Source organism: Protopterus annectens, chromosome 2.part0 (assembly GCF_019279795.1).
Source record: "Protopterus annectens isolate FY-2018-M chromosome 2.part0, PAN1.0, whole genome shotgun sequence".
In the NCBI taxonomy this organism is placed as follows: Eukaryota; Metazoa; Chordata; order Ceratodontiformes; family Protopteridae; genus Protopterus; species Protopterus annectens.
Genome location: NC_056728.1, coordinates 1,381,606,068 through 1,381,629,805, shown reverse-complemented (window position 1 = coordinate 1,381,629,805; position 23,738 = coordinate 1,381,606,068). Strand labels below are relative to the sequence as shown.

Genomic DNA, 23,738 nt, shown 5'->3' with positions numbered 1-23,738 from the left:
TGTCAGCTTTGTGATTCCACCTGTCTAGTAGGAATAGGCATATTAGCACATGTAAATCAAAGCATCCATGTGCCAAAGAAGTTAAGGGCTTCATAATTATTACTGTTTCCTTCTGATTTCCCACCTATTCTAAGTCACTTGTTCCTCTGTCTCCAAGGAATAAAGAAGGGTGGCTGTCTTAGAATAAAAGTATATAAGATATTTAAAGGGTGCCAGGAGTTATCTAAGTGGGTTTGAAAATAAGCAAGTCAGAGAAGCACACAAATAGCAGTGACTCTTTATGACCCCTATAGCTTTGTCAAATTGTTAAATGATGACATTATGTTCTGTAGGAAGGGTCTGCAGCTCGGCAAACATGGTCTTTATTTCTGTAACAGTATCACTCCACTATAGAAAGCCAGTAACATAGGAGAAGCTGAATGTGTGATTTATCCACTGGTGAAAGACAGAGAGAAATATATTAATTGCTCCATTAACATTCACTTAAACAAGAGAGATTCTCTGTCAGAAAAGTCCACGTTTGAGAGGGTCCTTCCATTCCAAAAACAACAAAGCGTGATTTCAGGATAACAGTGAAGCAGGACCTAAGGCAGCAAGGAATCACAGTATGTAGGTCATACTAAACAAATCTGAGTTATTTCATAAGGTGTCCAGGGCATTAGACCAGAGGTAGGCAGACACTGTGGCTTATCTGCACTTTAACAAGTGAGAATTCCAAAATCCAATTTGTGCATGTACCCTTTGATATTTCCTTGATCTTTGAGGAGTGTACAAAGGCCAAGATGGAAAGGCTGGAGAGTGACAGAAATGCACTGCCTAAAACAGAGTTAAACATTTTAGGCTCCTTAGTGTCCATTTTCTAGGATGGATCATGACCCACACCAACTTTGGTCCCATTGTCTCCAATGGGATAACTGTCAAGGCCTTGGAAAGTGAAACAGATGTCAAGGCAAATTTCAGAATGCTCACAGTGGAGATAGTTCTCAGCAGAATATTCAGGGGTCACATGGTACCTTTTTTTGAAAGACATCTCTCTAACCCCTAGGGCTTACCTGACTGCTCCTATCTAGAGTCAGTTGGGAGTTATTTGTCTCTCCATCTGTGAGCATGGGAGGCCATTACACATGACAGATATGAATAAGAGACAGCATATCCAGAAGCTAATGCATTCCATGTTTGTCTCCTCCTACTCCACAGTCTCTTCCTCTTCTCAACATCCTTCACCCTTCAGAGAGCTGAAGGAGACCTCCTGCTGCTGGACTTGTTAATAAAGGCAACTATCCAAGAGGTTCTGCCAGACTAGAATGGGTTCCGATTTTACACAGGCTCCTACTCAGTACCAACCTTAACTTTTTATCTGGTTTCCCCAGAGTATTAGATTTTGTTATCAAGTGTACATTAAATTCTTACTTCCCTCCCTCCCACCTACCAGTGCTCATCCATGGCTACTTTGTAAACCTTTTTTAAAAATGGTTTAGTGGAAGACATTTGTACATCTGCTACATGGGCATCTCTGAGCACTTTTGCTAAACATTATAAATCAGATATCTTCCCACATCAAGATCAACTTTTGGAGCTGCCATTATCTGGGGTATTCTCTTATTATAAGCTGCTTAGATGGGTTTACTAGCAACTCTGTTCTAGAGTTGACAAAGCTGAAAGACCTAATGTCAGATACGAAAGTTATGTACTTACCTTAATAAGAAATCTTCACTGGCAGTTTCAACTCTGTTACCATTCCTGCCAACCAGCCCCCAGCCAAAAAGTCTTTGAACGCTGTCCTCTTGGGGAATTTTTTTTCTGGATTACTCTGAATTGCAAGTCTTCAGTATCTGGAGAAGGGGTTTTTGGCATTGGGGTTTATGGGTAAAAGGCAGGGGCTACAGTAACCTGGGAAAATTTTATGATCTGAAATGACTAGACAGCTGCTGATTAACAGTCCTAGATTTGATGGAGCTGACGTTACCAGCGCAGTTCTATGGTAATGGTAAGTACACACGTTTTGTTTACTAGAAATGCATAGGAATACCATGACTAGAAATAAAAACATTGATTAAATAACCACATTTATGAGTTGCCAGGAAAAGTGAATGGCAGGTCAGGATACTGAATCTGCAAAACAAATTAACTAAGCAAAAGCTTTGAAGTCCAAAGGACCTGCAGACCATTATTCTGCACTGTCTGATGACAGGAAACTTTTACAAAGAGCAAGGTGAAGTGAATATTTTTGCCAGTCAAGAAAGCTTTCATGATTCATACAAGAAAAAATAGATGAGATTATCCTGAATGTACGTCTTCATGAGAAGTACTGAAAATGCAACCAGGACAAAAGAAAACAGAGAGTTGGGAACTGTCAGGTAACTACTGTTTTACTATGCTTGACTTCTAAGCGAGAATAGGAACTATTACTCTACAGACAGTGTAAGGGACCTGTTGCAGTTCATCACCTTGTCATGGTGGAGTGGCCTACATGCCTGGTAAATATCAAATCTATGTTATTCTTCTGCAATGACCTTACTTGGTGAATAAGTGGTGTGATGGACCAGATAAAGAATGGTTCACAAAAGGATCTCACATTAATTTGAAAAATCACTACAGCAGAACTACACCTGGACTACAGTTAGTGGGCCGCAAATCTGGATCCCAGGCCTGGGAGAGGAACAGAAGAGAAGGCAAGAGAAGAACTCATAACTTAGACTGTTATACAAAGGTGGAAAAGTGCTGACCACTACAATGAAACTCTGTAGACATAATTTTCTTTACATGAGACAGTACTGGATCTCTTTGACGTGATAAGTTGATCAATGTAGCTAAAATCACTGAAGTGGTAACAGTCCTCCCCAGTGGTAAAGCAGCAAGCATGGATGAGATCATACCAGAGATGTTGAAGAAATTGGCAGTGTTGAGGGGTAACCTGGCTAATAGCATCTTTAGTGTTGCACATGAGGTGGGGATAATACTTCCCTACTGGAAGTCTGGTGAGGGCATTCCTATTTTATGAAGAAGGACCAGAAGAGTGTGTTCCAGCTATATAGGAATCAAACTCCGTATGTTCCATCAAGAATCCAGTGTTATGGTACTGAACAGATAACTGTGGCTAACATTCAAATTTGGATTTTTGAGGAGAAATGCAGAATTTATTCAGGTTCCAGAGCAATCAATCATCTGTTTCCTTTTGCAATTATGTGTGGAGCTGTGACAAGTTTCTAATCTAGTCTACATTTGATTTGTGGATTTGAAAAAGAAGTTTGACTGCACACGTTGGCATGTGGAAGCTCCTGTAGGAGTGTGGTGTACTGGGGATACTGACGCATGATAACGCAGCCATGAATGCAGTGAGATTTGCACCTGCATTTCTCTAAACTACTCATCTTCATTCAAAATGTGAAGCAGGTCCTATCAAGACAGTAATTTCCTACCCATCCTGTTAATGCTTTTCACGAAAAGGATATTAAGTTGCATCCAAAGTCTGTCTGATCTGAGGACCTACAGCTGGCATCAAAATAGTTAAAATCACTGAAGTAGTAAGAGTCCTCAGATGTGTCCCAGAGCCAGTGTGCTCACCATTCCATCTAGGCACAGTTTTATTTCAAAACTACCCAGCCCTACCTGTCCTTCCAAACCTGCATGTCTCTCTGTGTGAAAAATTCAGTAAACAGCAGCATCAGGACCAGAAATGAACAAGGGCAGTACTGTGGCTCATCATTCTACCTGGGAACAGCCCAGTCTTCAAAGCTGTACATTGGCCAGTCTTATCTGTCTTTCCAAATTTGCATGTCTCCGCATGTGATAAGTTCAGTAAGTGTCAGCATCGGACTCGAGGCATATACTGACAGATGTTAAACAAGCAAAGCATGTTGACTCACCATGTATGTTCATTTGTGAAAGTAAACTTTATTACCCAGATCTATGAACTGTACTTGACCAAACCAATATTCCTATACTCGTATGTTATGAGGTAACTTACCAGCTAATGTTAACTGGTGGATTGGCATGCACACTGAATTGGAATGCAGTCTACAGTCAGTAGGTTTTAGTTCCCTATACCACTTATGTATATATGTTTTTACATGTTGTCATAACCTACTAATAATATTATACCAAGATTGTACTTTGTATTTTTTATTATATTTTTTTGCTAATAATATTATGCCAATGCTGTATTTTGTATTTTTTTTTAATGTTTTTTTTAAACAATTGCTTTGTTAACATTGTTTGTGGGGCTTTTCTCCCTGGGCCTCTGCTGAAAATGGGCCAATAAAACAGTCAGACTTCCCCGGTAAACAAATGTAAATAAATAAATAAATAAATAAATAAATAAATAAATAAATGGCATTTTATTTATTATTTATTTATTTATTTTACATTTGTTTACCGGGGATGTCCAACTGGGCCAGTGGCCCTTTTTCAGTAGAGGCCCGGGGAGAAAAGCTCCATTACAAAAGCACGGTAAAAACAATACAATAAATTGATAAAAATCAAGAATACATAATGTTAGTAAATATAGGTAGTAAATAGTTTATACATAAACATTACAAATTGAGAGAGTAATATAAAGTGGATAAAAAGAAAGCTAACAAATAAACTAGCATAAAATAGCTTGTGCCATCATACAGAAATGACTGATCAGTAGATCAGTATCATGGTTTTGTTGGTAAATATTTATGAGCTACATGTATGGTATATGAACAAGAATATGGCCGATTGTTGCTATGCTAGTGACTTGTAAATGGTGATAGCTAAGAAAATACTGAGGTGAAATAAAAGAAGGAAGGAATATCATGAAACTGAGATAGGTAGATAAAGATAGGAGCAGTAGTGAGCTTGAGATAAGTAGAAAGAATTTTTAAATAATAAATGTTGTTAAATTCCATATATATTGCTAGTCATGACCAACCAAAAAGCTTAATAAAATTAAAACCTTTAGTTGTTCCATAAGAAAAACCTTTGCTCTGACAGTGATACCTCTCACTTTAAATACAATTTTAACCAAGCCTGTTGAGCTTAATTGCTTTATAAATACTAAGCTTAGTGTGCTACTTTATCTGATCTATTGACCTTCTGTAGCCTTAAGCTGACTGATAGTTTTTCAATCCAACAATTTTATTGTCAGGTGTATCCTACTCCATTTACCCTAACTATACTCAGGTTCTCTCCACAATTCCCACCCCCACTAGAAATACATTTACATTTTATTTACTCAACCCACTCTTTTTATTATGACCACTCACATAACAGTACTTACTCAAACTCTTCCTAATTCTACTAACTACTCCAACATACCCACTACTGCAAATTTTCCTCCCTCCTCACCATAATAAACACCATTCCCTTTTCTAGAACTTCTCTTTCAACACTCATACATCATCCTGCTTTTCATATTCTTAGCATATTCAAAAAAAAAACACTGTAACATTTACAAATTAACACAAACCTAACATTAGCTGACTCTCTACTAGCCTCTTTTATAACATCTAATGCCATACTTTGCACACACTAGACCAATGACTAATACCTCTCTCAACTCAGAGTGCTTTCTGAAGGTGTTTGCCCTTTTCTCCAATGCTGTGCAACAGTGGATTGGTATATGTAATGTAGGGGGGCATTGGGGTGGTAAACCCCCTTTAATTACCTTTTGTATGTTAAATGTGATAGATTTCAATGATTCTTATAAGATGCGGGCTATGAGGCATGAAATATTAAAATTTGTATGAAGTATTGGTACATCGAGAACACCCTGACAGAATCTCTTAAAGAACAAGATACTACTTTACCAGATACAGATATTGTGCTAATGCAATTATGTTAAAGAACTTGTTAGATTTTTGCAGCAATGTTTTAACTGACCGCTGGATTATCTTGGCACATTCCCAAGTTTTTAAGGTATCTTAACAATTCTATAACTATTTCTAAACATATTAGAAACCCAACAGCTTGGTTGGCTTTTATCTTTTTTATGAAATTTCCTCCTTTGCAAAATATATGTACCCAGAGGAAACTAGTCTGTAACTGAAGGATTTTTTTGGATACAGCTCAGGCAAGACTACTTACAAAAGATGATGGTTTCTCAGTAAATAACAGTGAAAATTATAGGATATTTTCTTCTTAGAAGCAAAAAAAAACTGTGGGATGCACTGTCAGAGACGCTGGGTGGGCAGATTAGTGTGACGAGGGAGATGATTTTTCTGAGCTATGATACAGATTCGGAATTGCCTAGACATGGTAAGGCCTTGCTGTCACTAATTATGGTGGCTGCCAAAAAAGCAATTACTAGAAAATCAAAATCAGGTACATGAGCTTTTACTAAAAATAAAGAAAAGAGGCATCAGTAGATTGAAGGGCAGTGAAAGCTTGCTTAATAGTGTGCCATGTGTACACTGACCACTGATGGCAAAGGCAGAACAACATCTGTTTTTTTTTATTGTTTATTTTTCTGTTTTACCTGTTGTGGCTGTGCAAACAATTGTTAAGACATTCGGAAGAGGAAGAAGCATACTTAGGCAAGTAGGGGGCCTTTAAAAACAGGAAAAGGACACTGATAGTGTGGGAGGCAATACAAGCTTTTTAGAAGCTTGTGAAGGACACAGTGAACATTGATAGCAAATGCTGTGCAGAAGTGCTTTCCTTTACTTCTTCTGGTTACTGTTTTTGTCACTGTTTGCAGCTCTGTGAGCCTACTGTACAAGATATTTTGGATGACATCGTACACTGCCTACTAACAATTCAAGTGCACACACACCACAGATGTTACTTAAGTCATATTTTCGGGCTGGGAAGGCCATTTTTGAACTCAGTGAACAATAAAAATGCCAACTGAAAGCACACTATGTACATGACTGCACATTTCTTAAACAGAATAGAAGGTATATCATACTATCTTTTTTTGTGCTGTGTATATGTGTAAAAACAAAGGTATTATAGCTAAAAGTTCACAGTGACCACTGCTGGTAAAATTCATAGCATAATTGTGAATGTATTAATTCATTTATTTACTTATTTTTATTTTATTTTATATTTGTTTACTGGGAAAGTCAGACTGGACAAAATGTCCTTTTCAGCAGAGTCATAGGGAGAAAAGCTCCACATTTATAAATAACAGTATAATACTTATACAATGTATAATATAAATGTTGATTCAATTTCAGATACAAGCACAAAATGAAAAATACATGTTATACATTTCACTAATACAATCAATTAGTGTAGGTAGGAATAAAAACAAATAGCAGTACTGTGACTGAAGGTAAAAAACAAGCAAGTTAAGTACACATATGCTTTGTAGAGTACACTAGTCAAATAAAAAAATAACCGCTTGTAACATTTATTTTCTAACCAGGGTTTGAGCAAGAGCAGGTCCAGGATTCAGATAGGTGTGATTTGAGAAGTTTTTTTAAAGTTGGAAGTGTTAGTAGTTCTGATATTTAATGGCAGGGAATTCCAAGTTTTGGCTATGCAGTTTGCGTAAAGGGAAATTTCAGCTGCATTGTTAGGTTTGGATATATTTAAGAAGGATTTGTTAGTGGAATGCAAGACCCTTTTACTGAGTAGTAGATTTTGAAGTACTGGTGTTCTTTTCTGCCTGATTCAGTATGTGATGGGTGAAGGTGAGTTGATTATAAAGCAAGTAGATTTGGTAGTTTGAGCCAAGATAGTTGTTTTAAAGCCAAACAATGATAGGATCTGAAACTTGGTTCTGTAGCAAACTTTGCGATTTTATTATAGCAAGTTTTGAGTTTTGCTACGGCAGATTTCTTAATATTTGTGAGAATTTGTGAGACATATAGTAGTGTAGAGATAAGATGGGTTCTTGCTATTGCGGCCTTTGAAGATTTGTTTAGAAAGTGCTGATTTCTGCAGAGGGTTCCTAGTTTTCTGTGAACTTTTTTATTGTCTGTGATATGTGTATGTTAAATTTCATATTATGGTCAATGACCACTCCAAGTAATTTTGTTTAGGAAACCGGAGAAATGTGTGGATTTTGCTGATTTTTTGATTGGATATGGCTATATTAATTTATTTTGTCCTGTCTAATATGTTTTTTAGATTTATTCATTAGTTCTAGATGTGTTTGTCTATTGTAGTTTTGTCACAGAGATATTTCTCACAGGCCTTATCTTTAGTTTTAGCAGAGATCTTGTTTGTTTGGTTAGCCAGGGGGCATAATTGGATTTTATCGTTATTGTCCTTGGGGGGGGGGGGATGTTTAGGATATTGAGGAAGGTTGAGTTAAAGTATCCAACTGCAGTATCTAAAGGGAGATCTTTGAGTGGTGTCCAGTTGCATTTTTGAAACTAGTTATGAAGTCTTGGGGGATAATTTTTTTTTCTTATCTCAGATTTGGTGGTAGAGGGTAAATTTTTGTGGATTTATTCAGTGTTGGAGAATGTAAGTTGGAATATGGTCACTGAGGATGTCTGGGAGACAGCCAGAGTGTAGGGATAAATTTGGCCTGTTTGTAAGGATCCAGTCCAGGACTGAATCTTTGTTTGCTGTTTTGTCTACTTTAGTACAAGTCTGAATTGTTTGTGAGAAACAGTGTAGGTTAATGTGGTCAGAGGGATTTTGAGAGCTACGGGAGAGCTAGTCCACATTAAACTTACCTATTATAATTGTTTCCTGGGGGGGGTGCTGTCCAATTTAGGACGTGTCCTAGAGTAGTCAGATTGTTCCCAGGTGGGATATAGGCTCCTACTATGTTCAGATGTTTCTTTTGATTAATTGTTAGTACAGTAAACAGTATTTCAGTGTTAAAACTTGGGTTAGATGGGTCTAAAGTTTCTAAATTTGTATAGAAAGGTGATACCACTACCTCTTTTCTGTTATCTAGATAGCCTAAGCAAAGTGTATCCTGGGAAGTATTTTGTTGCTACAGATGTCTGGTTTTAGCCAGGTTTCTATTATAAGGGCTATATCTGGAGTATATAGAGCAAGGGTGGTATGCAAATCTTGAATTTTGCTCATGGCACTTCTGAGATTTATATTAAGTAGTAGTAAGTCAGGGTTGAGAGTTAATAGTTGGGACTGGGAATAGATATGAAGATCTAATGGGTTGGATTGGTTTGAGGGCCAGGGTTGGGGTGATAGCCCTACTAAGTACGGGCTGTGATGCAATGTGAACTATAAATTGTAAGTATTTTGATAAAAAACTTATCATATTTACGTGTATCATTAGGATAAGATTGTTGTGTGAGTAAGGTAAATAGTACATGGTTTATGTTTGCGGGATTATAGATAGTTGGTTCTATTATTAAATTTGTATGCTTTAATTGTAGTGGGTCTGGGAAGGGGATATTGTACATAGATTGTGTGTTAATTTCTGTATGATAAGAGGTTATGTGAGCCATAACAGATAGAATAGCAGGATTGATGAGTATAACTTTTCTTACTACTTACTACTAGTGTTTCTGATCTGTCTAAGTTAAAGTAATAACATTATGTATGGGTAGGAATAATTGTTAGCTGTAACTGAGTTTTGCTATGTGGAGGATTTACAACTATTATTTGGTCTGGTTATGACTTATTACATTAAAAGATGTAAGCAGCAGGTAGTTAAGTAAGAGTGATATATCAAAGTTAGTATGATACAATGTAACTGGATAATTGGAATGTTATAAATATGGATTTTTCTTTGTTGTGATTGGATTGCTTTATTTAGGGGAAGTGGCTATTTGAAAATAAGTTTAGGCATAGTGGGGTGAGTGAGAAATGGGGGTAGGGTAGGGGAGCGGAGAGAGCCCGAGCGAAGCGAGGGTGAACAGAGTGGGTAGAGCCAGTCAGTGTGCTTGGGCCCAGAAAAAAAAACAATCAACAAAATGGTTTGGGCTGAAGGTAGGTAGGAAGTTAAAGGAACTGTAGTCCCTTGGTAATGTTTAGTTTTAAAGCAAGTAGTTTTTATTTATTTGTAAACACTTTGGGAAAATTGTAACACACAATTGAAAGAAAAAAGATAACACCAACACCACAATGTAGATAAAAACAGAAATAACTTTTATTCTTGAAGAACGCTAGTACTTAGACTTTCACTATAAGGCTTCATCAGGCAACTGAGTTTTTGGATTTTGAAATTGTAACACACTGCAGTAATCACAAAACAGCCATAGGGTAATTTTTCTTTATATTGTATACTAGCAACAGCTATAAGGAGAAAAACTACAGCTCTAGGTAATTGAGCTTACTATTTTGCCCAACAAAAACAACTATGGGGAGGAAAAATACAGCTAATGGTAAGTTTGCTTACTGTTTTACCCAACAACAACTAAGGGGAGAAAAATACATGTACAGTTTATTTCTTAGATTTGGGGGGGGGGTAGATAAAACAGATGCTGCTTGAATATCATCCCTGGTGGTATGTTCTCCAAATGCTCTCCAAATTCCCTACTCAGTCAAATAATCAGAGTCCAGACCATTTGGCTTGTGTACAAGTAAGGGATAGTTATAGCAAAGGGTACTACTGCATACTTACCCCTAATGATCGACTACCGCACTTGTTAATTTGGGAGCTTTAAAAAGATCCAGTAAAAAAAAAACTGCTTAATAACACTGATGGAAAATAAGTGCTCATTTTTTTTTTGCTTTTACATTTTTGAGGCTTGAGACATATACAGTACCACTTTTAGTATAATATGAGAAAAGGCAGCTTTGAGATTAGTAGTGACAGAAATGTTAGTATAGACTGAAAACAATTTTAGGATTAAAGTGAAGCACTGCCTGTGACTGTGGGGTGGTACTCAAACATTCAGTGAATGACTCCGCAGTGATCTGTTGACTGCTCCTTACAGAATGCCATTTTACCCAGCCATAATGTCGTGATTAAGGAGGGATGGGGAACTGAATGTCCATAAAAAGAAACCATACATAGAAGAAATGGAGCAGGATCCACACCAAGTAGTAAAAATAATATATAAAAACCCAACAGTATAATACATAAAATATAATGATATATAACCAGCCTTTGAACAGTTCTACACCTGGTACCAGTGAGAGTAACAGCAAACCACACTGCAAAGAAGTAAAATCCATAAAATGTTTTTAACTACGTGTGGATCCTACTGCATTTCTTCTTGGTTTGGAGTATTTTTGTTTCTCCTAAGAAAACATACATCTTATAACAATACAACCACATAGACGGTGGTTGCAAGGAAATTGGTGTTTTTACCCCAATGTTGCACTGTTTTGACTTTGGAAGTAGGTGGTGGGGCCCCCACTGCAGAAACAGTTTGTTTCTGTTGGCAGTTCTACTGCTTCTGATTACTACAATGGCTCTAGATCTAGATGAAAGGCATCTAGAGAGATTCGTTATACACCACATGCACACGTGCGCACGTGCACACACACACACACACACACACACACACACACACACACACACACACACACAAACACAAACACACACTCACACACCTTCACTCACACAGACATATATGGATCCCCTGCATTTTCTCGAACATTGCTTTGGTTGACAAATGCTAGGTGTGACTGAGATTGTTTAACATTCAGACAGTCAAATGTCTGACATCTTGAAATGCTATTGCTCTGAAACAGGTGAGTTGGGATGGGGAGGAAATTTCAGTGTGTATGCCTGTGTGCATGTACTACCCTGAATCCAGCTGTGTCCTACAGTAGTCAGATTGTTCCCAGGTTTTTATATATTATTTTTACTACTTGGTGTGGATCCTGCTCCATTTCTTCTGTGTATGGTTTCTTTTTTTTTTTTTTTTTTTGGCAGAAGTGACTATTCGATGTAACCTATTTTTGTCATGATTCGACAGAGATCCAAGCCACACTATTATGTATGAGCTGAGAACAGACTCTATGACTGCTGTATACATAATGTGTTGGTGTTCAAGCTTTCATCTTGAACATGTGGAAACTACACATATAAACACCCCCACACAGATATATATATAATATTGAGAAAACTGAAGTTGTACCTTGGAGTGGTATATGCTCTTTCCCCCACTGTTCAGCAACCATGGGATTAATACATATAATTAGCACATGATGTGGTGAGGAGTAAATGACCCCCTGCAAAAACAGGGTCTATATCATAAGAGTGAATCTCACAAATTGCAAACGCTCATAATATCGAACATACCAGACCTCAAACTTCCTATTGTGGGGGGCTGAACCCTCCCCCCACTAAATATATATTCCAACTCCGAGATCGCACTACAGTGAGGAAAGGGCAAATATCCCATTCCTCACTGTACCGCAATCTCAGAAAAAGAACTTTGAGGTCCGGTACGTTCGATATTATGAGCGTTCGCAATTTGTGCGATATATATATATATGTGTGTGTGTGTGTGTGTGTGTGTGTGTGTGTGTGTGCGCGTGGGTGTGTGTATATATATATATATATATATATATATATATATATATATATATATATATATATATATATATATATATATATATATATATATATATATATATATGCAACAAAAATTAACCGCACTCAAAAAAAATTGAATGAAGAGAAGAAATTTTAACTAAGAAATGAACTTCGTGACAATAAAAGCATTCAAAAAATAGTAAATCACACCAACTCTTGTAGAAATTTAGCGCTTTCGTCTTATTTATTATCAAGACTTCTTCAGAAAGACATGTTTCATAAGTATGAGCAACCATCTTCACTTCCTTTAAATACATTAGTTCTAGCAGGCCATTTAAATTAACAACAGTTCCTTTCCAATAGTAAAGTGTGAACAAGCAGGGTGCTGTGTGCATTTTCATTAACATTACAATTGCAGTTACACAAGGTAAATTGGTCAGACAGTAATAGCCTTGTGGTGCCGTGTGCATACTAGAAGGGATTGTGTGCAAAAAGGGATCGTGTGCAAAAAAGGGATTTGTGCAAAAAAGGGATTGTGTGCAAAAAGGGATTGTGTGCAAAAGCAAAAAAAAAAAAAAAAACTAAAAATATGGGGGAACCGGGAAGGATGAGAGTCATGCTGTGATGATTCTAATATAAACACGTTACTTATGAGTCTTTGCTTCCAAAGGGAAGTAAAGAAGGGAACGGAGGAAGGTGGAAGAGTCAGGTAGAGAGTCCTACTATGCTTTGGTATCAGTGTGTGTGTAGAGAAATGTGTGGGTATGCCACCTGATGGGGGAGTGGGAGGAATGTGGTGTGGACTTAAGGGGGAGCTGTTAGGGGGCCACCCATGACAAGGAGTGTGGAGCATATGAATAACAGAGTGTCCCAGAAGACTGTCAGTGCTGATGGTACCACCCGTGGGCTGGTTCGGATGGTATCACCCCTTGAATGGCTGCGTGAAAAGTGAGACCGGGGGGGTAGTTGGTGGGGTCAGCGGGGGCTAGCCTGGTGACTGGGAGCATGTGTGTAGGGGGTATGGGGGAGTCAAAAGTCAGAGAGAGAGGAAACACATTATATTCACTGGCACAGTTGTAAATCCATAAACACATTAAATCCACTTGCACAATTCTTCAAACCCTATCACATTTCGATGTCTGTACCATTTAAGTGCACATTTAATGTTCAGTGTCTCATTGAGACCTGGATAGACATCAGCTCTCAGTTCTATCTGCCATTTTAATTCCCAGACTTGCAGGAATGTGTCCATGTCCCCTACAAATTCTGTTATTTTTTCCAGCGCTGTGAATTTGAATCCTGTGAAGTTTGGGCAAATAGCACTGTGTTTAGCCAAGGCATTCAAACTGTCCTGTTTGTGTATTGCTGCAGTGTGTTCTTTAATATGGCTACTCAGCTTCCTGTTCGTTTTGCCGATATAGAAATTCCCACAGTGTTTGCAGAAAGCACAGCAGACTACATTTTTTGTGTTGCAGTCATAGTGGTCATGTAGACTGACAGTTCTGTTGCAGTGCAGGAAGGTGACGTTGTTGTCTTTTTGTATGTGTACACAGGCGACACTCTTGCCGCAGTCAAGTGTTTTTTTGCTTTTGCACACAATCCCTTTTTGCACACAATCCCTTTTTTGCACAAATCCCTTTTTTGCACACGATCCCTTTTTGCACACAATCCCTTCTAGTATGCACACGGCACCACAAGGCTATTACTGTCTGACCAATTTACCTTGTGTAACTGCAATTGTAATGTTAATGAAAATGCACACAGCACCCTGCTTGTTCACACTTTACTATTGGAAAGGAACTGTTGTTAATTTAAATGGCCTGCTAGAACTAATGTATTTAAAGGAAGTGAAAATGGTTGCTCATACTTATGAAACATGTCTTTCTGAAGAAGTCTTGATAATAAATAAGACGAAAGCGCTAAAGTTCTACAAGAGTTGGTGTGATTTACTATTTTTTTAATGCTTTTATTGTCACGAAGTTCATTTCTTAGTTAATATATATATATATATATATATATATATATATATATATATATATGTACATGCATGGAAATATATATGTGTGTGTGTGCTTGTGTGTGTGTGTGTATGTGTATGTGTGTGTGTGTGTGTGTGTGTGTGTGTGTCTGTGTGTATATATCTATATCTCTCTCTCTCTCTCTCTATACATATATATATATATATATATATATATATATATATATATACAGAGAGAGAGACACACACACACACACACACACACATATGGACATCTGCTCTTTATTTTTATGTGTACGTATAAATGCAGAATCGGTATCTCTGCCACTGAACACTGTTTTACAGTGCACCCATTTTCAGTGTGACATGACTTTTTTCAATGTACATTAGTTGCAGACATTGTGTAATGAGCCATATAGGCACATGTAATGCAGTACTACATCTGTAAAGAAATACTCCTACGTAAGTTTACAGTTACACATACATCAATAAATATATATATTGATGTGTGTATGTGTATATATTCATATACATCTATACATATGTATACATCTACACATACACATGTTTGTGTGTGTTTCTCTATATATATATCAGTTTCAGTGACTCTCTAAGTATGAATTACATAAATAACATACATACAACTATTAAGAACAAAACAAAAATGTAAATCTACATATGCATATACATACAAAGTGCAAACTGCAACTCAGTGCAAGAAATACTGAAAGAAAGTCTGAAAGAAACAAGTGTTAATAATATGTAAACAATACTGCAGAATCCTCGGAGGCCTGGGAAAAAGAATGCTCCAGCCTAATAAGCTGAGTTAACCATTTATGAACTTGATGGCCTGTGGAAAAAAAATGTTTTTATATCTGCTTGTTTTGGTGAGTATTACTCTATCACGCCTGGCTGATGGCGATAGTTCAAACAGATGGTGGCCTGGATGTGGAGGGTCGCTGATGATTTTCCCTGCCCTTTTCATGACTCTGGAATAGTACAGGTCATGTAAGTGGGGGGGGGGGGGGGATTAGCACCAATTATATTTTTGGCAGAAGTGACTATTCGATGTAACCTATTTTTGTCATGATTCGACAGAGATCCAAGCCACACTATTATGTATGAGCTGAGAACAGACTCTATGACTGCTGTATAGAACTGAAATCAACAGTTCCTGTGGGAGGTTGAACTTCTTCAGCTGTCACAGAATGTACATTCACTGTTGTGCCTTTTTTATGATGGACCCTACACTGGTCTCCCACTTCAAGTCCTGGGAGATTATAAATCTCAAAAACTTGAAGGATTCCACAACTGACACAGCAGTATTAAATATAAAGGGTAGTACCACTCCTAAAGTCCACTGTCATCTCCACAGTTTTAAGAGTGTTCAGTTCCAGATTATATACAAACATATATATATATATTTATATTTATATATATATATATATATATAAATATATATATATATATATATATATAAATATATATATATATATATATATATATATATATATATATATATAAATATATATATATATATATATTTAGTACATATAGACATAGGTATAAATACACACACACACACACACACACACACACACACACACACACACACACACACATATATATATATATATATATATATATATATATATATAGATATATATATATATATATATATATATATATCCATATTGCAAAAAGTCAGCTACAAAAAGATTCTTCAACAGAAGCCTTGTACCAGTAGGGAAGAAGCCTCCAACTCGTGTTAAAGAAACTTATAATGTTTAAAGATGTAAATATAAATCTGATGAGCATTTTGGGGATGTAAAAAGTATGCTGCAGTAGAGCAACTAACAACAATCCAAAAAAAAAAAAATATATATATATATATATATATATATAGATATATATATATATATATATATATATATATATATATATATATATATATATATATATATATATATATATATATATACATACATACATACACACACACATACGCACACACACACACATACATACACAAAAGCCCTCAGGCAAACAGGGTTTAGTGCTGCAAAAAGTTTAACTCTCCCTTCAGTGGACAAACAGGTGCAAGATAGACCACTTTTGTTGTAACAATATCTTCACTATGATTTATATGTGTTCGTGTGTTTGTGTGTATGAGCATGCACGCTTGCACAAATGTAGATTTCTGACTATTCAACTGTATGTCACTGTGGCTTTGGATTCAATAACTTCAAATGTGACCCTTCACTGCATTCTGAATGGTACTTCTGTAGAACAGGCTCTGTTTCTCATGTTATGTTAGCATGTTACCATTGAATGCCTTTCTTCAAAGGTCCACATAAGTATAACATCATTGCTATTTGTTAATGACATCTGCAACTTTTAAATGCTGATTTTTATAAAGAAGTAATATTTTGTCAAAAACCTGACTTTGAACCATCACTAGATGCCAATGAATGGTTAGCAAAGGCAGAAATGGAATGCTTAGTTTTAAACCACAAATTATATCCATAGAACATTAAGATGATAAATGAGTATTTATATGTTGGATAGTTGAAGGAATTAATTTGTAGAATATTAGTATAATAAATATTTCTTTTCTCTTAAAGTTTTGACAGAATTAATTCATGGTTTATGATAAACCCCAGAACAACTACAGTATTTAAATAGTGCAGAATCACAGCAAATAAAACAGATAATTTTTTATGCTCGCTTTAAAGTGGCAAATGTTCCTCTTCTGGGAAAAGATGCAATTACAGTACTGCAAACACTTATTTTCAGTTTGCAAAAACACTCACCAGTTATACTATGTACATAATTAAACACCTGTCAGCAGTTAAAGTTTTTAATCACCCATACCAATGTATTTCATAGGTTCATAGGTGAGTACTAGGCTATCTGCCCAAAGGCATTTATAAGCCTAGCCAGAATGTGTTGGCTTTCACCGCCCCCTTATATTAGTTCCCTGTGCCTCTGTCCAGCAGAGCCATTGAAGTGATCCCCGGGGTAAACTTTCTGTTTCCCATCCACTCATCAAGGTTTCTTTTGAAGAGTGTTAGCGAGGAGCTCTGCCTAATGTAGATTGGGGATCTTGTTCCAAAGCATGGGAAGTCACTGTGACAGGAATCTATCCCTCCAGCATGTCCTATTTATTGTTGTGGTGAGGTATAGATCCCTAGAGTGTGTGGCTTGAGGGGATAAGGTTTTCTTTAGATGGAGCATGTCCATCAATTCTGGGTTGGACTTGGCCTTGTATGTCAGGCAGATATCACCTCTGAGTAGGCAGTATGCAACCGAGTACAACTGTAGTTTCTTCAGTCGAGCTGCATAGGCCATCTGTTTGAGGCCATTGATCCTCTTGGTGAGGTACATCTGTGGTCTTTTCAGCTGTTGCAGGTGTCTTGTAAGGTACATCCCAAATGGGGCGTTGTACTCTAAGATGGGTCTGATGAGTGATGAGTAGAGGGGCACAATGACCTCTTTTGATCTGGATGCAAATCCTTTTGTGATTAGGTGGGCCACGTAGAAGGATTTTCTAACCACTTTGGCAATGTGATTATCAAAGGTGAGATTACTATCTACTTGGGTCCCCAGATCCCTTATTATGTCTTCCGTATTTAGGGGACTACCACCTATGTGGTAGTTTGTGGGTACTTAATTTTTTCCAAAGGGGATGACTATGCACTTTTTGGCATTTAGCTTGAGGCCATGATTTTGACACCAGGTATCCATCTCAGTGAGACCTTTTTGGAGGATATCTGTGTCAGCCGGAGGGTCAATTATAGCCCCTAGTTTGCAGTCATCTGCGAACTTGGTCAGCCATAGTCCTCCTGTGCTTGCCTGTGCTTCTGAGAAGTATACGCCGAACAGGAAGGGTCCTAGGACTGAGCCCTGGGGAATGCCACTTGTAACCAGTTTAGAGTCGGACCTAGCTCCCACAACTCTCACCATGTGGGTTCTGTCCGTGAGCCATTTGGCAACCCATCTTGTGATGTACGGGTTTATGTTCAGGCTGGTGATCTTGTCTATAATACCAGAATGGGGAATGGTGTCAAAGGCCTTAACGAGGTGTAGGTAGGCTGTGTGTACCACCTTTCCCTCGTCTATAGCCTTGGTAACTGTCTCAAAGAAGTCCACCAGATTTAGGAGGCATGATCTGCCCTTAACAAAGCCAAACTGGGTAGGGTCCAGTGTTTGGAGGTTCCCAATGTCTCTAATAATGAGTTCCATGATGATGCGCTCCATAGCCTTGCAGACCAAGCTAGTCAGGCTTATAGGGCGATAGTTCCCAGGGTCTGTTGTGGCTCCACCTTTGTGGAGCGGAATAACCGTTGCTGTGCACCACTCTATGGGTATGTAGCCTGTGGAGAGGCTGAGTTTGAACAGTGTGTTTAGGTGAGGGGTTAGTTTGTCTTTGAGCTCATGTAGGACGCAGCCTGGGACACCGTCCAGTCCCATTAATGCTGTATTTTGGCTTTGGAGAGGGTGTTTTAACCTGAGTGTCTGTGATTCCAGGGACTCTACATTCTTCTGGTATGGACCCTTTAGGGGGTGAGAGGGGGGTGAAGTTTGCGCTGAACCTGTCTGCCAGGATGTTGGCAATATCGGTCGGTTCAGTGTATTTTGTGCCATTCTGCACTAACTCCGAGCAGATCTGAGCATTGCCACTTAGATTCTTGACATAGCTAAAGAATGCCTTGTGGTTATCTTTGGAGTCCTTGGCAAGGATTTTGTTAAGACATATAAATATACATATATTTATATTAAATGCTTTCAAAATGTTTTAAAGTAAAAATATAATATGCATTAAACTTTTAAATTTGTTACTACCTGAGCTTTCAAAAATTATTTTAACAAAAACTGTTGATTCATCCCTTGAATAGAAAATAATGATCACCATAATTTCCTGGTTTAACAAAGTAATTTAGAAAACACTGCCATCTAGTGGACATCCTCTGGCTTTCTTCAGGGTTTGAAAAACTCAAGAAGTCATCAGGTACACGTCTGTACAAGTCAGTATTTGTCTATCCTTATATGCCTTAGATGTTCATGTCGTTATTTATGCATGCAGTGTTCTTTCTTTTTTTTGCCATTTTTTTTCTTCATTTTTTTAGAATGCCTTTCTGAATCTACATATGTAAACATAAATAACATTGCCTGGCAGCTGACTTAGAGGTTTAAGGCTGTGAAGTGTACTTTTGGTTTAATTCCCTCCCTCTCATTTGCCTACTTTGTGACCTTGAGCAAGCCACTTAACCAGATACTACTTCTGGGTCACCTTGAAAAGGGACTGTGTGTCCATTGTCCCTACCTGGTTAACAAGCAGGTATTATACCCACTGCAGTCACAGTAACCATTAAAAGTTCACATGTTGGATGTTTCAGGATGAATACACGTGTCTACATATTGACACAGCAAGTAGCTATGACATCCATGAGAGCTAAGCCTGCTTATCTTAGGGTATACTGACTCAAATGGTTTATTTAAAGCTTCTCTTATATTTTAGCATCTCTATAATCCCATGATCAGGTTACTACAGGTTCCAATGTTGAATTTAACATGGAATGTTTCTATAACCCCTATTAACATCTAAACACATTTAATGGGCACAATGTAAGTAGTTATGAGTTTTAATATAATTCATACAGGAATTAGTACAGTTAACTTGTATAGCAGCCATTTCTGACTGCTGTATATTAAGGAATCAAATCATTGTTTTATAGTACTGTATAAAAGAACTAGAAACATTTCTCATTTATTGACTGTTATAACGTCTAATCACTTTTTTATATGTAACTGCACCAATAACTGCATCTTCACTAAAGATAATTATACCTGTTGCATAGCCCCCTTTGGATATTATTAATCACATATTTAGAGTACAAACTTGTATTTAACAATATTATTCATTGTAACCTCCTACCTATGAAACATCCAAAACCAAAGTCTGCTCTGACTCCTGACTTTGTCCTTTTGATGTATATCATTACTTACTTTCAACTGTACATCCAAAAAATGCTTGATACTGTGATATCTTTTATTCAGTATTTAATGGTGAATAATATGTTTTGTTACAAACAACTTCATTAACTGTTTGCACTGGACTCCACTCATCAAGATACCATCATCTTTTTATCAGCGTCAAATTAAATTACACACTGCTTAAATATCTCAGTGTTGAAAAGACCATGTTTATCTTTATATGCCATATAACAACAGGAATGCGATGGATGCCAAGTGGAAGACTATGGTCATTCCAGCTAATTGCAATATGTATTTATGATTAGAAAAACAATACTGCTGGTTAAAATCTCTACCATTATAAACTATTTCCATCTTCCATATTTCAAGACTCATTTAAAAAACACCTCCCAGTATCCAAGCATCCTCATCTAATATTATATATCAAAAAATAAAAATCAGTAAAAGATGTAACTTCTGTTTTTGCTTGTACTTTGCATAAATTATCATCTCTTTCAAGCCCTGCTGTTTGTATTACCATTGGATTCAAAACTGAATCTGAAGAATTATTATAAAGCTTCTAAAAATGATCTATGCAAGACACTGTTGGTTTAAATGGAGGATGGAGGATTGTATAAATTCTTATGCATCTTTTCTGTTTTTTTTTTTTTTTTTTTTTTTTTGGAATGCCATATAGATCTGGTAGACATATTTAAAAAATATACAACTCTTTAGAAACATCTCCTCACATAACCAAAAATCATAAACCATATTCTAAAATGCTGACCAACTAGTATGTACATGTCCAGTCATAACTCCTTTATACTTTAGGTTATCAGTTGTCACTTCTACCACTGCTCACTCACACATTTCCATATCCATTACTATCAAACTAAAACAATGAGTAAAAAGGTCACACAGAAAAAAACAATTGGTTAAAAAACAGAAAAAGAAAAATCTAGCAAAGCTATACTTGCCACTGTGTGATTCCTTAACCTCTTGTATTAGAGGCAACATAGGATATATGCAAATTACCCCTTAAGGACATCAGGTGTTTCAGCTAAATGGCAATTCTGATTGTCCATGACTTTTCCTTTTAAGTCTATTGATGGACAAATTCAGGCCAGTAAAGCTGCCAAACCCCACTAGCTGTGGACATGCATGTTTCTGCCTTCTTATGGCATCATCAGCACAGCATAAGTGGAATGTTTGGCTAACATTTGGAAACACAGGGTTCTTACCCAAGTGATATCAATAAACCTTAGGGTGACTGCAAAAAATCCCAACTAACTAAAACAATGAGCAATATCCATTACTATGACTGCTAAATCCCTATCATCCATTTCATTTTAAAATGTTCTGATTTTCTTCAGTTCATTCTGAGTTTTACACTCAGCTTTGTTGCAGTTATCACACTTTATGTGTCAGCACTGGCTGACATACTTTAGGAAAATTGGCAGCCATGGAATGCTCAATTAACTTAACCTAGCTCAATATTTGCATATGTAACTGTTATCAATGTTACTAAACATTCATTTTTAAATTCAGTTCCATAGTAAACAACTGTAGGCCTATCAACAATTGCACTAAGTTCCATTTTATGCTTTTTAAACAATTTGACCTGCTGATTTGTTAAAATCTTAAGCCAATATATTAAGAAATATCAAAACCGCGGTGGTGCAGCGGTAGGGTTGTTGCCTCACAGCAAGAGGTTCTCCCGTTCGATTCTCGGCTGGAGCGACTTCTGTGTGGAGTCTGCATGTCCTCTCTGTGGTCGAGTGGCAATCGAAAGACATGCGTAGAATGGGTGTGCCTTCGTTGAAGGTTGGGCGTTGAGCTGGCACCTCGGCACCGTAAAAAATCTATTGCCAATCATTAGCAGACCGGGGTTCCGCTGTGGCGACTCCTAACTGGGAAAAGCTGAAAGAACAACAACAACAACTGCTCACCCAGTGAGTCTATAATCTGCTGACCACACTCCTACATTTGTATATAGTATTTGTTTTATATTGTTTGCCTTTGCTTATTGTAGGCTGTTCTTCCTTGCTTATTCTGAATTTTCATTTCCAGTGCCGACATTTCTGTATCCAATAATTTCCTTTTTGCACTTTATGTGCTTTTTCAGACAGGCTTGGAGTGCAATCTTTATTTTTCATTTTGATGCATATAGGAGGTACCCACACTCTCACAGTTGTTTGCATTTCCACCTCTTCCTCACCTCCAGTGTTGTCTGATCCACTTGTGGGTACTCAGTTGCTTAAAGACACCCCATTATCAGGTCACTTCACTTCTGTCTTCCAGTTGAAGATCATTCCTGCTCTGAAATCAGTCCAATCTTCTTTAAATTTCTTGATTTTTATATTAGCCATTTGATCATTTCCAGATTTTGTATTTTGGGGAATATTTCTGAACTTCAGAAAGCCTGGATATTGACTAAATGACTTTAATTTATGTTCAGTTTCTATTACCTTTTTAGGCAATTACTTCTCCCCATTCTCTGAAAACATTAACATCAGGTTTATGTATTACATGTTAATCACTATACTGAACCGCTGCCAACACTTTACAATTTCAATATTTTCACTGTTTTAGTTAGGCTATGCTACTTTAGTATTCAAAGACCTCCAGGGATTCTGTTCACTGTTATATATGCAACAGACTATACCTGCTGCCGACATTTTTTTTACATAAGCACTGTCCTTTCCCGTTCTCAAAATAAATCCGTTAAAGATGTAAGTCTCACCAATGTTTGCAGTTGTATAGGCAGTTTTAACCGTTCCCATATTTTTCTTGAGCTACACTTTTTTGAGTGGCTAATGGAAATTAATTAATTGTAGAGAGGTATTGGATTATGAATCACATGACCAGTTCTTTTTTGGAGATTGTTTTCAAAATTTGTACACCGTCCTTATTTGATAGACTTTTTAACCTGAAGAAGGACACATGTAGTTGGAATGCTGCTTGCATGACACATTCTCTGTTTTATTTGTTGTGGTCCTGCAAGTCTGTGATACTGAGTTGAAAAAATACAATAAAATAGCAAAAGCTGAGACACCAAATGTGGTAATAATGAGACAGTTTATGATTAATATTCTTACTGTCCAAGAAATATGAGAATTAGTGACCTCCTTCAAACTAAAACAGGATAGAAGGTACACTAACAACACAGAGGATTATGACTGAATCTCTACTCATAACAATATCACATGGACAAGAAATGGAGGTCAAGATACTGATCTCAAGAGCAAAGCTTGAAAGGTGATTCTTAACATCCATGTTGACAGCATGCAACAAAGGGTTATGATTAGGAACACAATTAGAATCCTTTGTAAAATGTGAAAAGTTTTAGCTGTCCATATGTGCATCTTCAGTTAAAAAGGGCTGTGTGGCAGTGTGAAATGTGTGCCAACCTTTTATGCAGTTTGCTTCTGACTGTCATTTCTGTGTTTTTCT

The 23,738-nt window shown here is 37.1% G+C and overlaps 1 protein-coding gene across 31 annotated transcripts in view; it reads right to left on the bottom strand.

Annotated features, from left to right (window-relative positions):
* Positions 1-23,738, bottom strand: part of ANK2 (ankyrin 2) — a 3,034,032-nt gene that overhangs the window by 296,840 nt on the left and 2,713,454 nt on the right. The window lies entirely within an intron of this gene.